The sequence below is a fragment of the Panthera tigris genome, chromosome A2 (genome assembly GCF_018350195.1).
Source record: "Panthera tigris isolate Pti1 chromosome A2, P.tigris_Pti1_mat1.1, whole genome shotgun sequence".
Taxonomy (NCBI): domain Eukaryota; kingdom Metazoa; phylum Chordata; class Mammalia; order Carnivora; family Felidae; genus Panthera; species Panthera tigris.
The window spans coordinates 117,012,607-117,024,742 of NC_056661.1; the positions used below are offsets into that span (position 1 = coordinate 117,012,607).

The window sequence follows — 12,136 nt, forward strand, 5'->3', positions numbered from 1 at the left end:
ACCCAGAGATCAAAAGTCACATGCTCTTCTGACTGAACCAGACAGGCACCCCCCCTCCCCCGACTGGCATTTTCTATTTACAATAAAGCACGAGGATGTGTTATATATTCTTAATGCTTCATCTTTGAAATGAAAATTTCCATTATTCCTCTTTCAAACTTCTGAATGGTTTATATTGAAGAAAATCTTAAATTGTTTGCAAACTGTGACTATTTACAAACACCTCTCTAAGTAGATTAGGTTTTTTTTCCAATATTGAGCCATCAAATACAGAAATAAATTATATGTTGATGCTGATAGTAGATTCCAACTATCATTCACAAACCCCTGATTTCAAATGTTGGTGTTCAACAAAGTAGCTTCTAGTGGTCTGGGAGTTCTTTATAATATGCCAATGTTACAAAGTCAAATTCTTCAAATAAATGTATAGCAACGCAATAGTATCTATTGCTGTTTATAAAGGGGGTTCATTTTTAAGAAAGGGTCCCTTGCTAAACACAATTGAAAACCACTATCTTGGACCACCGTAAAGAGGATGCTGTAGGATTCTGAAAGAGTGGGGAGCTGGATAAGAGAATGGAAAGCAGAGAAGGTGAGTGACATCAAGATCTGACCACAGTGAAAAGCATGGAACTTGGATCTCTGTGGATCAGGGAAGGGAGCAGGTCAAAGCCAGTGCCAAAGTTGGTAGGATTGTGGCATTACCTGAGAGAAAGGTAGTCCAGGAAGATGAAGTGGTGGGTGAATGGATGAGAAGTCTAAATAAGCCCTTTTGTCTTACAAATAGGTAATCTGGCCCAAAAGTTTTCTTTAGTCAGTGTTTGGCAGGGATGCATAAGAGAGGTATTTTGAAAAAACAGGTTAGATTGATGGTCAGGAGTGGTTATTTTTTACTCATGTTAATTTGTCTTCATACTATTGAAAAAAGATTATGATTGTAAGGTCGGAAATCAAAATCCAAATTATTTGCAATTTGCTTAATTTTTTTTTGTTGATGGCCCTTATTGTTTGATGCATGACAAAAACCACCTTCTGTACATCATATCTACCATCACAGTCCTTCTCAAGAAGACAGGACAATTAATGTAAATTTAAAGGTAAAGAGTTTTTAATGTAATGTTCTGTATAGTAACAGCTAATTATAATTTCTGAACACTGAGTTCAGGCAATTTCCATTTGTACTGTCTGTGGGTTTTGCAATTTTCCCAGGGAATAGAGGAAGGACTCAGTGTCTTCTTAGTGACTTTTTTTGAGCTATAGGCAGTATATTGGAGGTGGCTTCCTTATGGGCAGCTTGGAGATGGAAGAGATTAGAGGATCAAATTATAGTAACAGTTATAATAAAGCTATAATAATGTTATAATAATAAATATAATTTCTTGAGCCCTTGCTGTGTATCCAGCACAGTTCCAAGAGATTTACCTGGATTAAATATTTCACTTTTTTTCTTAAAATAATCTCGACAACCAATGTGGGGGATTAAACCCATGACTCCGAGATCAAGAGTCATGTGGTCGACCAGACACCCATACCTGGGTTATTTCACTTAACCCCCACAACAACCATATGTGGCTGGTGCTAATCTTACCATCCTCCTTTTTCAAATGGGAAAATGAGGCCCAGAAAGTTTAAATTATTTTCCCAAGATCGCATAATGAGAGGTAATAAAGCTAGGGTTTAAACTCAGTTAACCGGGCCCTCGTAACTATTGAGGCCAGATTGGACGGTTAAAAGAATTTCTTCTTAACAGCAATTTTATGGGGGCACCTGGATGGTTCAGTTGGTTAAGCGTCAGAATCTTGACTTCAGCTCAGGTCATGACCTCACAGTCTGTGGGTTCGAGCCCCGTGTCACGCTCCCCGTTGACAACGCAGAGCCTGCTTGGGATTCTCTCTCTCTCCTTCTCTGTGTGTCACTCCCCCACTCACTCTCATTCTCTCTCTAAAGTATATTAAAAAAAATTTTTCAAAGCAATTTTATGGTGACTTTCTCAGCTGGCTAGGATTTTTTAAGCACCAGAAAGTCCTAGTTTTTTTTACCTGCCTATTGATGCTGTAACAAAAAGTCAGAACCTAAAAAGGTGGCAATCACCTAGCTTAGTCCCCTAGATTCAGGCTACACATTATAATTCTTAAGTTGGTAACACCACCCAGATGCTACATCCATGGAGTGCATTGAAATACCTCATTATTGCATCATTCTATTCTGAATTCTTTCCATAGTCTTCCTCTTTGTTAGGGCCATAATCCTAACAGATATTTAAATGACCTCCTGTAGACTCTCCAAAATTTTTTTTTTTTTTTTTTTTTTTTTTTTTTTTTTTGCTGCTCTGTCTACAGTTATAAGGTTGTGCTTTGACAATAATAAATTTAGAAAGATTTTAATTTTCCAGAATCTCTTGGGATCTTAGACATATGCAGCATTTTGTTTTCCATTCAATTCTTTCTTTGTGGAGCAAAGGAACAAGATTTGAAAAATAAACTTTAATTTGATTTTCCAAAGTGATCATGTTTACATCACTTGTGTATTATGACTTGGGTGCAGTTTTAAGAGATTAAATAGCAATATTAAAAACAAGACAACAGGCTGAAAATGGGCCCCACCTCACCAAACTAAGACTTCATTACAATTTCAGGATCTTCCAGAAATGGACTCTTAAACCAGTCAGTCAGGAATAACCTGGTCAGCACAGACTGGGTAATCTGCCTGATATACTCCTGCTAAACCCTCCAGGAAAATAACCTGGCCACAACCAACCTGCTTTTTCCTAGTATTACTTGTTCTGCTCCCTTCTGCCTATAAAATCTTTCACATTGTCCAGCTCCTCAGAGCTCCTTTCTGTCTGCTACATGGGATGCTGCCAGATTCATGAATAGTTGAATAAAGCCAATAAGATCTTTAAAATTTGATTCTGTTAAATTTTAACACCAGTAGCTTTAAGATTCAGAGCTTTAAGTTCAGGATCCAAGATGTTAAGACACTACCTTGTAGACTTGGAAGTTTTGTTATGCAAAGTTAGTTTAGGTGTGGAGGATAGACAGGCACAGTTTTTCCTTTTTTTTTTTTTTTTTAACGTTTATTTATTATTGAGAGACAGAGAGACACAGAGGGTGAGCAGGGGAGGGGCAGAGAGAGGGAGACACAGAATCCGAAGCAGGCTCCAGGCTCTGAGCTGTAGGCACAGAGCCCAACGCAGGGCTCAAACTCACAAACTGCTAGATCATGACCCCAGCCGAAGTGGGTCGCCTAGCCAACTGAGCCACCCAGACGCCCCAAAGACAGGCACATTTTCAGGTGGGCCTGGAAAGGCCCTGAATGATAATCTGCAGCTGGCTGCCTCTGACGGGAAATTTCGTGCTGGGAAAATGAAGTATAAGGCTACGTTTATTATTCTGGCCTGTAGTCATCTAGGAGGTGCTTCAGCGAACCCTGGGGTTTTCCGTGCAAACAGGTGGGTCAGGCGTAGCCCAAGGTGTCATTGGGAAAGGATTCAGGTCCCTTGGCAGAAAAATTTCAAACATACAGCAAAGTTGAAAGAATTTTACAGCAAACACTCCATGTGCCCACCGCCTAGGTTCTACCATGAACAGTTTACCTTTCTTGTCGGTCACGCTATATCTATCCCCTCTCTCCCCATTCATCAATCCTTCCATCACTAAGGGGGCAGGATTGGCAAACTCCAGGTGGCTTTCAGGTGGTGATTCCAAAGGATGCCGCTTGCACACCTTCAGCTTTAGAGCCCCGGCAAGCGCGGGTATTGCCTCCCCAGCCGGGTTTGGCGGACTCGGGAAAGAGAACGCGGGCTCCGGGGCGCGGCGGCGCACCCGGGCGGCGGCACCGTTCGCTGCAGCCCAGCGGGGCGAGGGTGCGTCTCATCTTCCGCGGGCGGGAGGGCGGGGCTCCCGGACGGCGCCGGGGTGCACCTGGGCTGGGCGGTGCGGTGGCGCCCCGGGGCGGCGGAAGCTGGAGGCCCGGCGGCCCCACGAGGTCTGCGGGAGCCGAGCGCGGGCGCGGGCCGCTACGTGCGCGGGGCGCGCGGGGCTGCGCTCGGGTGCGCTCCTGGGCGCTCGCCGCCGCCGCCGCTGTGCCTTTGAGTCAGCAAACTCCGTCGCCTGCCAGCCAGCCCGCCGGCTTGGCCCTGCCCGGAGGAACCATCCGTAAGTGACAGGAGCCCTGCGGGGGAGGCCTCCTCGCGCCGCCGGGGTGGGGATCGCGGCCGTGGGCGAGCCGGCCACCCTTTTCTTTTCCTGAGGGGCCCATGCGCCCAGGTGCCGTTCCCTGCGGGCCGGGAAGAGCTTGGGTCTCCCGGGATTGGAGCGGGGAGCTGCCACCTTTCCAGCCGGGATGTGCAGGGGAGGAAGAAATGGTCGGCTTCTTTGCCAGGGGAGGGCATGGAGCGTATTACGTATCGATACAGGGGTATATGGCTAAAGAGATACCCCGGCGAGAGGGTGGGGCGGAGATGGAATCCTGGATGCCCAAAAAAGTGCTGTAGCACCTTACTCCAGGCCGGGTTTGGGTGTTTTTGTTTTTTTTGTTTTTGTTTTTTTTTTAACCCATGAAACGGTAGTTTTGAGTTTAGAAATTGGGAAGGGTAGGCAGGGGTTTTCGTGGGATTGCGGGATTGAGGGAAGAGGCCTGAGAGAAAATCCACGTTGACTGGTGACCGGGTTTGGTACCACCGGAAAGCAACAGCCTGTTTTTCAGTTCTGATGCATCATACTTCTGTGAGATTATCGAGGGGAATGGTCACGGGGACGCAGGGCAACGTGCCCTGCTTGAAAGGAAAGGCGTCTATTTCTGCAGGAAACGTTTTCTTGTAAGAATGATGGAATTAGAAATTTAGAGCAGGAACGAGGCTTTCACGTGATCTCCTTCAAACCTTTCATTTTAAGGACGGGGAAACTAAGGCCCGGGGAGGGGAGTCCTTCAGCCGGATGGAAGCGGAAACAGGCCTAGATTCCAGTGGGCTTCTGACTCTGACCCTCGGGGGACGTGGAGGGGGGCAGGGGCGGGCTTGGAATGCAGAACTCCCTGTCCTTCCCCCCCACCCCCACCCTGGGTTGGGGGGGGGGCGGGTGAGCTGGGCCGCGATGTAAGGTGGACGGCGGGGAGAGAGCCAGTGAGAACCCACCGGCTCCTCCATCCGTGTCCGGGAGGTACCAGGCACGTGAGGTGAGCACTCCTGCCATTTCTGCCATCACTTCCAGGGATGGCTGTTCCTAAGGCCATTTTTATTCTAAGGAATGGTAGATTTCAGGTTGATTACTGGGGGTGTTTTGGATAAAGGTACAAAAATAAAATACATTTAGAAGTAAATAGGGGAAGATGTGAAAAACGTGATTACAAGCACTGGCTTGTATTTAACTCAGCGTCCTGTTTTCTTCTGCCGGAGTATTTCATTCTCAGTTCCCACCTTACCAGTTACCCGGTTCAGTGGTGAGCAAATTGGTGTTCAAAGAGTGGGGGCGTGCTCAGGTGACAGTGCTCCACACCAGGGGTCTCTTGACTGGCACTCCACTTCTCTCCCCACCACTCGGCTGTGGTGAGAACTTCCTCTTATTTTACTTTAGGGGAAGGCCTCCTGGAGCATGGTATCCAAAAAATAGATCTGAATTGTCATTCTTTTCTAAATAAAAATGTATTCATTAACGGCTGACGATTGTGTCCTAGACGCAGTTTTCCGTGGCTTTGGAGCACTCTTAAGTATCTTCTTTCAGCCTTAGGGTCTCTGCTTTCATTTTAAAGGGTTCACTTTGTTAGTTAAACTAGTTTGTGAAATGGCCTCTTTTTTTTTTTTTTTTCCTCTTTTGGTGTCACTGCTGTGGTTTAACAACCAAGTTTGCAAAAGGCTTAGAACTGGTTGAGATGAGAGTCCAGCGTCTGTAGTCTTTCATTTCTAAGAGTGGCAAAGAAGAGCTTTTTGCCAAGTCAGGGCTGACTTCCATGGAGAATATCCCAAATTTTAGACTGTTAGCACCTACCTCTTTCTTTCTCTTGGTTAACGCAGTAACTATGAATCAGCATTTATGCTCTCTTAGCCCTGTTCAAATAAAAGATAGTACGGGGTAGTGGTTACAGATTATGGTCTCAGGCTCACCCATGTTGAAGTCTTGGCACAGTCATTTGCTAGCTGAGGTACTGTCAGTGGGGGCACTTAACCTGTCTGACTTATCCTTTATTCAGAAATTAAAACAAAAAAAACAATGGTAATCCTTGCGTCCCAGAATTGTAAATAACAACAGCTGACATTTCTTGAGCACTTACTATGTGCTAGGCATTGTGAGAGAGTTTTTATGTGACAGTCTCCTTAATCCTCACAACAAATTTACGAATCTGATCCTATTTACCTCTGGGGAAACTGTGCTCGCTTCGGCAGCACATATACCTCTGGGGAAACTAAGGCATCAAGGTATTTAAGACTTCCCTAAACTTCACAGCTCGCAATTTTAACCACTCAGCAAATGTATCCCACCTTTCTATAATAGCTAATAATAATTTTGGGCTTCCTGTAGGCCAGGCCCTTTTTCAAATAGTCTATGTATATATTAATAGTCCTTTCTACCCCCTCACACTTTTTTTTTTTTTTTTTTAAGTTTTATTTAAGAGAGAGAGATAGAACACAAGCAGGGGAGGGGCAGAGAGAAGGAGAGACAGAATCCCAAGCAGGCTTCACACCATCAGGCCTATGTGGGGCCCAATGTGGGGCTCCAACTCCGAAACCACGAGATCATGGCCTGAGCTAAAACCAAGAGTCAGTCGGTCGCTTAACCAACTGCACCACCCAGGCGCCCCACATCCTTCTTTTTTTTTGGTTATAGATGGAGAAACTGTGGTTCAGAGCCCAGGGCAGACAACTAGTAAATGATGGAGACAACATTTGACCTGGGCAGCCTGGCTCTGGAATGGGTGCTCTCACCCAGTCCCCCGTGAATGTACGGAAAGGGCTGAGCCAGGCCTCAATCAAAGGCAAGTCTTATTGGCACTTTCATTTATTCTTCCCTAAGTAACTACTTCCTCCTCCCAGTTATCTGCAGAGGAGATGCTTTTAGTTCTGCAAAGATTCAACTTTGCGTAAGGTTTTGTGATTCTATGTACGTTTATGGTATTCTCTGGTATTTTTAACAGTGTGTGGTAGATCTCAGAGATCTTGATCCTAGGAATACAGAGATAGGCTTTTGGGGATCTGTGAACCCCCTGAAAATGTCTGATTTTATACTCATGTGCAAAAGTGCATTATTCTGGAGGAGAGAATCCACAGCTTACTTCCGATTCTTAAAGGGTCACCCATGGCGGAAAGAAAGGTGAGAAATGACTGTTCTATTCCCGACATCTCATTTTACAAATGGGGCAATGGAGACCCAGTGGAAAGGTAGAATAACTTAATCTGAACGACACAGCTAATTAGGTGTAGAAAGGGGACCAAAACTCGGGTTTCCTGGTCTCGTCTTCTTTCCATCGCACTCCCATGTTTCCCTTTGGAATAAGTGGTGCCAGGTGAATAAATTATGAGATGTCAAAAGACTCACTCCTCACCTGATAGGCTGCCACAGTGTGTGGGGCCCGCAAAGCTTCCTGGAAGTGCCTATCAAAATACAGCATCTTTTGGCATATCATGTTGTAAACTGAACCCCTTTACTGTGATTCAGGATGGGCATCAACAACTCTGAAAGGTACGAGCAGGAGTATAAAAATGGGGGAGAAGGTGAGGAAAGAGTCATAACATGCACCGATTGAGTCGCAAGGAGGCCATTGAGGCCTCTTGGTAGAATTGTAGTGTTAGAAAATGTTTTGCTGAGACGTGTGTAAATTCGATCTAAATTCCATGAAGTCTGAGAATTCTGTGTAGTGTGTGAGTCACTAGGAAGTCAGGCCACCTCCTGGCCAAAGGCTGATGCTCCAGTGACTAAGCAAGACTGAAAGGTCATGAGATCTTTATTAGTTTAGGCCAGTCCTTTAACTTTGCTTCATTTTTACAAATTGATAAAGTTTACCTGGAAGAATAGATTTGTCCTAATAGGTAATACATTTTGAAATGTACCGTCCAGCCAGATTTCAAAATATATCATGGACCAGGGATGGGGAGTCCAGAAATGGTTCCATTGTGAAGACAGGAACTGAAAGTAACATAAAATCAACTACAGTTAAGTTTGTTGAGATGGTTGCCTCATACCATTCATAAAAGCACATTCCATTTAGAGTAAAGATTATAAGTCAGAAACAAATTATAGATATTAAAATATACATACATGTGATGGTTTTCAAAAATAACTTTGGAATAGGAAAGACCTTGCCAACTTTAATACTCAGAAGGCATAAAGGAAAATACTGATTTAACTTTATGAAACATTATACTAATATAAGAAAAAAGATGTCGTAAACAAAGTTGAAAGGCAGATGACAGATTAGCAAAGCAAATAGTTGCAATATCTAAAAAGGCATGGAGTTTTCAAAGTCAATAGAGAAAAGAAAATAATCCAATAAAAATACAGGTAAAGGCTATTAACAGGTAATTCACACACACACACACACACACACACACACACACACACATAAATGTTTAACTTTGTTAATAATCAGATAAGTGATTTGTTGCCTTTCCTGTTCTTCCACTCTCCCACTGACCCCTCCATTTGGTGGCTCCTTGGCCTGTCCTGATCCTCTTTTATTTTTTATTTATTTATTTATTTTATAAATTTTTTTTAATGTTTTTATTTTTGAGACAGAGACAGAGCATGAGCAGGGGAGGACCAGAGAGAGGGACACACAGAATCAGAAGCAGGCTCCAGGCTCTGAGCTGGCAGCACAGAGCCTGACTCAGGGCTCGAACTCACGGACTGTGAGATCATGACCTGAGCCAAAGTCGGACGCCTAGCCGACTGAGCCACCCAGGTGCCCCCTGATCCTCTTTTATTTCTCCACACTCTCTCCGTATATCTGTGGTTTTCAAATGTTTTTGTGCATTAGAATTCTCTGGGAAATTTGTTAAAGCAGATTTCTGGGCCTTACTTTGAAATATTCTCATGCAGTAGGTCTGGGATGAGACCTGGGATTCTGTGTTTTGATTCCCACGTGATCCAGATGCAATGACAAACACTGGACAAGCTGGTTTAATTTGTTTCTGAGACTTTGAACCATTAATTCCTTGATGCAGATGGCTGGCTCTCTCCTGAGCCCCAGGATTATGTAGTTAACATCAAATCTGACTCCTTGGATGTGTCAGGGACATTTTAAGTGAACTTGCCCAACATTATTGTCCCTCCCCTCCCCAGTTTTGCGGGCCTGACACTCAAGCGGTGTGGGGTCCTCTTTAGGAAAAAGAACGCAGCATTGTGAATGCAAAATGCAGTGCAGGTCCGCAGAGGTGTCTGTGCAGATGCCGGCCCAGAAACTGGAGATTCTTTAACTTCTTGGTGATTCTTCCTCTGCTCCCCACTCTCACCCAACCCGTCCTCCTCCCTTGCCCATCTGAAGAAATCATTACTGCCGTCCATTCGTGTGTCCAGGCTAGCACCGGGAGCCATTTCTCCACCCTACCTCCCAGCCGGCTCAAGGTCTCAGTTCATTTTCCCATCTGTCTATGCTCCACCCCCTACCCCAGCTCCCCCCCCTTAGCTCAGGCTGCTGCCACACACATTCATATCAGGGCCTGATCACACCTCTCGTTCCCCTCGGCTCCCCTCGGATCCAGTTTCCTAAATCAGCCAGAGTAATCTTTTTAAGAACATACATTGAAACGTGTGGTCTCCTGGATCTGCCAGCCCCATGGTGTGGACTGGATTGTCCCTGCAGATGGCTGAGACTCATGGCAGGGCCATGAATGTGGGGTGGGTGGGGGAGGGTCGGGCTGGGGTCACACTATACGAGCTTGACCTTTTTGGGGACTGGTTTCAAAGAAGTGGGGTGCATCTGGGGAGGCACGCCTGCATTGTTCACTAAGGCTTGTTGCTTTCCCTCCCAGTTTACCGCCTTTTCCTGTTAGAACTTGGGGGCCATGTAAGACCTGTGGAGTGCGAGCAAAGTCGGGGTGGATGTCCATTCTTTGCCTTTTGGTGCATTCCTGTGGTGATTAGATGTTATGTAGTAAAATCAGACTGTTTAATTAGTGTGGGGAAGAAAGGCACATTCTCTTCTAACCCAGGTGGCACCTGGGGGCCTCCTGTTCCTTAGAGAACTAATAAACCTCGGGGAGAACCCACCAGCCATAGTCCAGGGAATTCCACAGTTTTCCCAGGTTTTCTGCTAATTCCCTGGGGTGCAAGTGGGAGAAAGGCTCACCTGCTCTCTCTGTTTTACCTTGGTGTCAGCCCTGACATGCTGATAGAGCAGTCTGCCACCATGTGCTTTGCTGGGTCAGTGGACTTAACTAGGTTAGTGGGAAGTCAGCTGGTGGGGCCCCTGACCTGCCATCTTGTGTGTCCTTCCCTCTGCCTCTTAGTCCTTCCCTCCCTCCCTCCTCATTTTCCTCTGAGCTCCAGTCTTTTCCCTCCATGACTCTGGATTCTTCCCAGTTCTTTCCTCAGACTTATAAACCCAAACAGTTCAAAGTGCAGAGCACAACAAGGGGCTTTGTATATTGGAGACCTGTGCTTCTTAGAAATTAGAAATATAAACACGTAAAGAAGAGAATTTTCTATTAGGTGATAATTTTCTTCCCCCCTTTTTTTTTAATTAAAAGTTTTTTTTTTTTTTTTTTTTTTTTTTTTTAATGTTTGAGAGACAGAGACAGAGCATGAGCTGGAGAGGGGCAGAGAGAGAGAGGGAGATACAGACTCTGAAGCAGGCTCCAGGCTCTGAACTGTCAGCACAGAGCCCTATTTGCGGCTTGAACCTATGAACCACAAGATCATAACCTGAGCCAAAGTCAGATGCTTAACCAACTGAGCCACCCAGGCACCCCTCTTCCCCTTTCTTATTGACATAGCAGCTCTCCTTATTGTGGAGTGGCATTTGGAAGAGCTGGGGCAAAGGGGCAAAAGGGGAGAAGGCAGTCGTCCTCACAGCATTCCGGGGTCACCAGCTGGGTTGGGAGATGGTGTTACCATAGCTCTGGGTTCTGGTATCTCAGCAGGAGACAGAGACTTTTTGTCAGCTATCTATGGATGATCAAACCCTGAGAATCTGGGCTCCCGCTCAAACACGCATGAAAGCTCCTATGCCAGGAAATCAATGCAGTGATTTACAAGGAGGTGCAGACTAGATGCTGGTTTTTTCCTAGTCAGCTCATTTCCCTGACAGCTGAGAAACCTTGAAAAACTGACCTCTGTTTTGAGAACTTTGCTAAACCGAGTCGGTAAACAAACACATGTCAAAATGCCCTTGGATTACAGTCAGTGCTTTGGCAAGTAATTTAAGGAATAATAACTTTGGTATTTTACCCACTTGAAAAGGACTTTCTATGTGGCTTATCTTCGCCTTCTTGGATCAAAGTTGGGCATTGGACATCCCCGGGTAAATGATTTACTGCAGGCAATGGCCCAGGTATGCATTTCACACACGTGGGCTGAGTTTCAGAGCCATATAAAGATCTAAGATTTTCTGCTTCTGTAAATATTACTGTTTCATCTGACAAAACAGATACTTGAAAAGAACATTTTTTTTAAAGAACATTTTTTAAAGGCACAGGTGCTCTGTGATATTGAGGGAGACTTCAGCATTTTTCCTCAGGGGTCTTGGAGAAGTCTAGGACCGTAATGAACAGGGACAGCGGCTGACACAGCAAATCCTTGGCATCTGCCTCCATGTTTGTTCCTTCAGTCTTTGCAGCAGATCCACGAAGTAGGCAGGTGTCCTGTTTTTACAGATGAGGAAACTGAGGCACAGAAAGGTTACTTTCTCCTGGCAAAGGGCAGAATGAGAATTCACAGTCAGGCTGCTTGGCATTGAACAGCTCCACTGTTTTCCCATTCACTGTGTCCTTCCTACTCCTCTTAGGGGAAGTCAGAAGTGAAATCTTGCTCAAACATGAAATCTCCCTTCTTGCTTGTCCCTCATTTTAACTTGCGAGTTCTTCCTATCTGGACAGATGTCACTTTGGACAGATTTGAACTTGACCAGTAGGTCACAGTTCCTTGTGTTGCTCTTCTCACAAGTAACTGAAATTGCCTCCCTAGTTGCAGTTCTTTGCAACAGAGGC

General features: G+C 45.1%; 1 protein-coding gene across 2 annotated transcripts in view; it reads left to right on the forward strand.

Moving 5' to 3' along the window:
* The first annotated feature begins 4,027 nt into the window (after positions 1–4,027).
* Positions 4,028–12,136, forward strand: part of SNX10 (sorting nexin 10) — a 73,422-nt gene continuing 65,313 nt past the window's right edge. Inside the window, exons 1-2 of one of the 2 annotated variants that reach the window (XM_042968637.1) lie at positions 4,028–4,157; positions 6,822–6,969. The gene's annotated coding sequence lies outside the window, so the exon portion shown is untranslated. The remainder of the gene's footprint in view (positions 4,158–6,821; positions 6,970–12,136) is intronic. The other variant, XM_007077118.3, reaches the window with a different exon arrangement.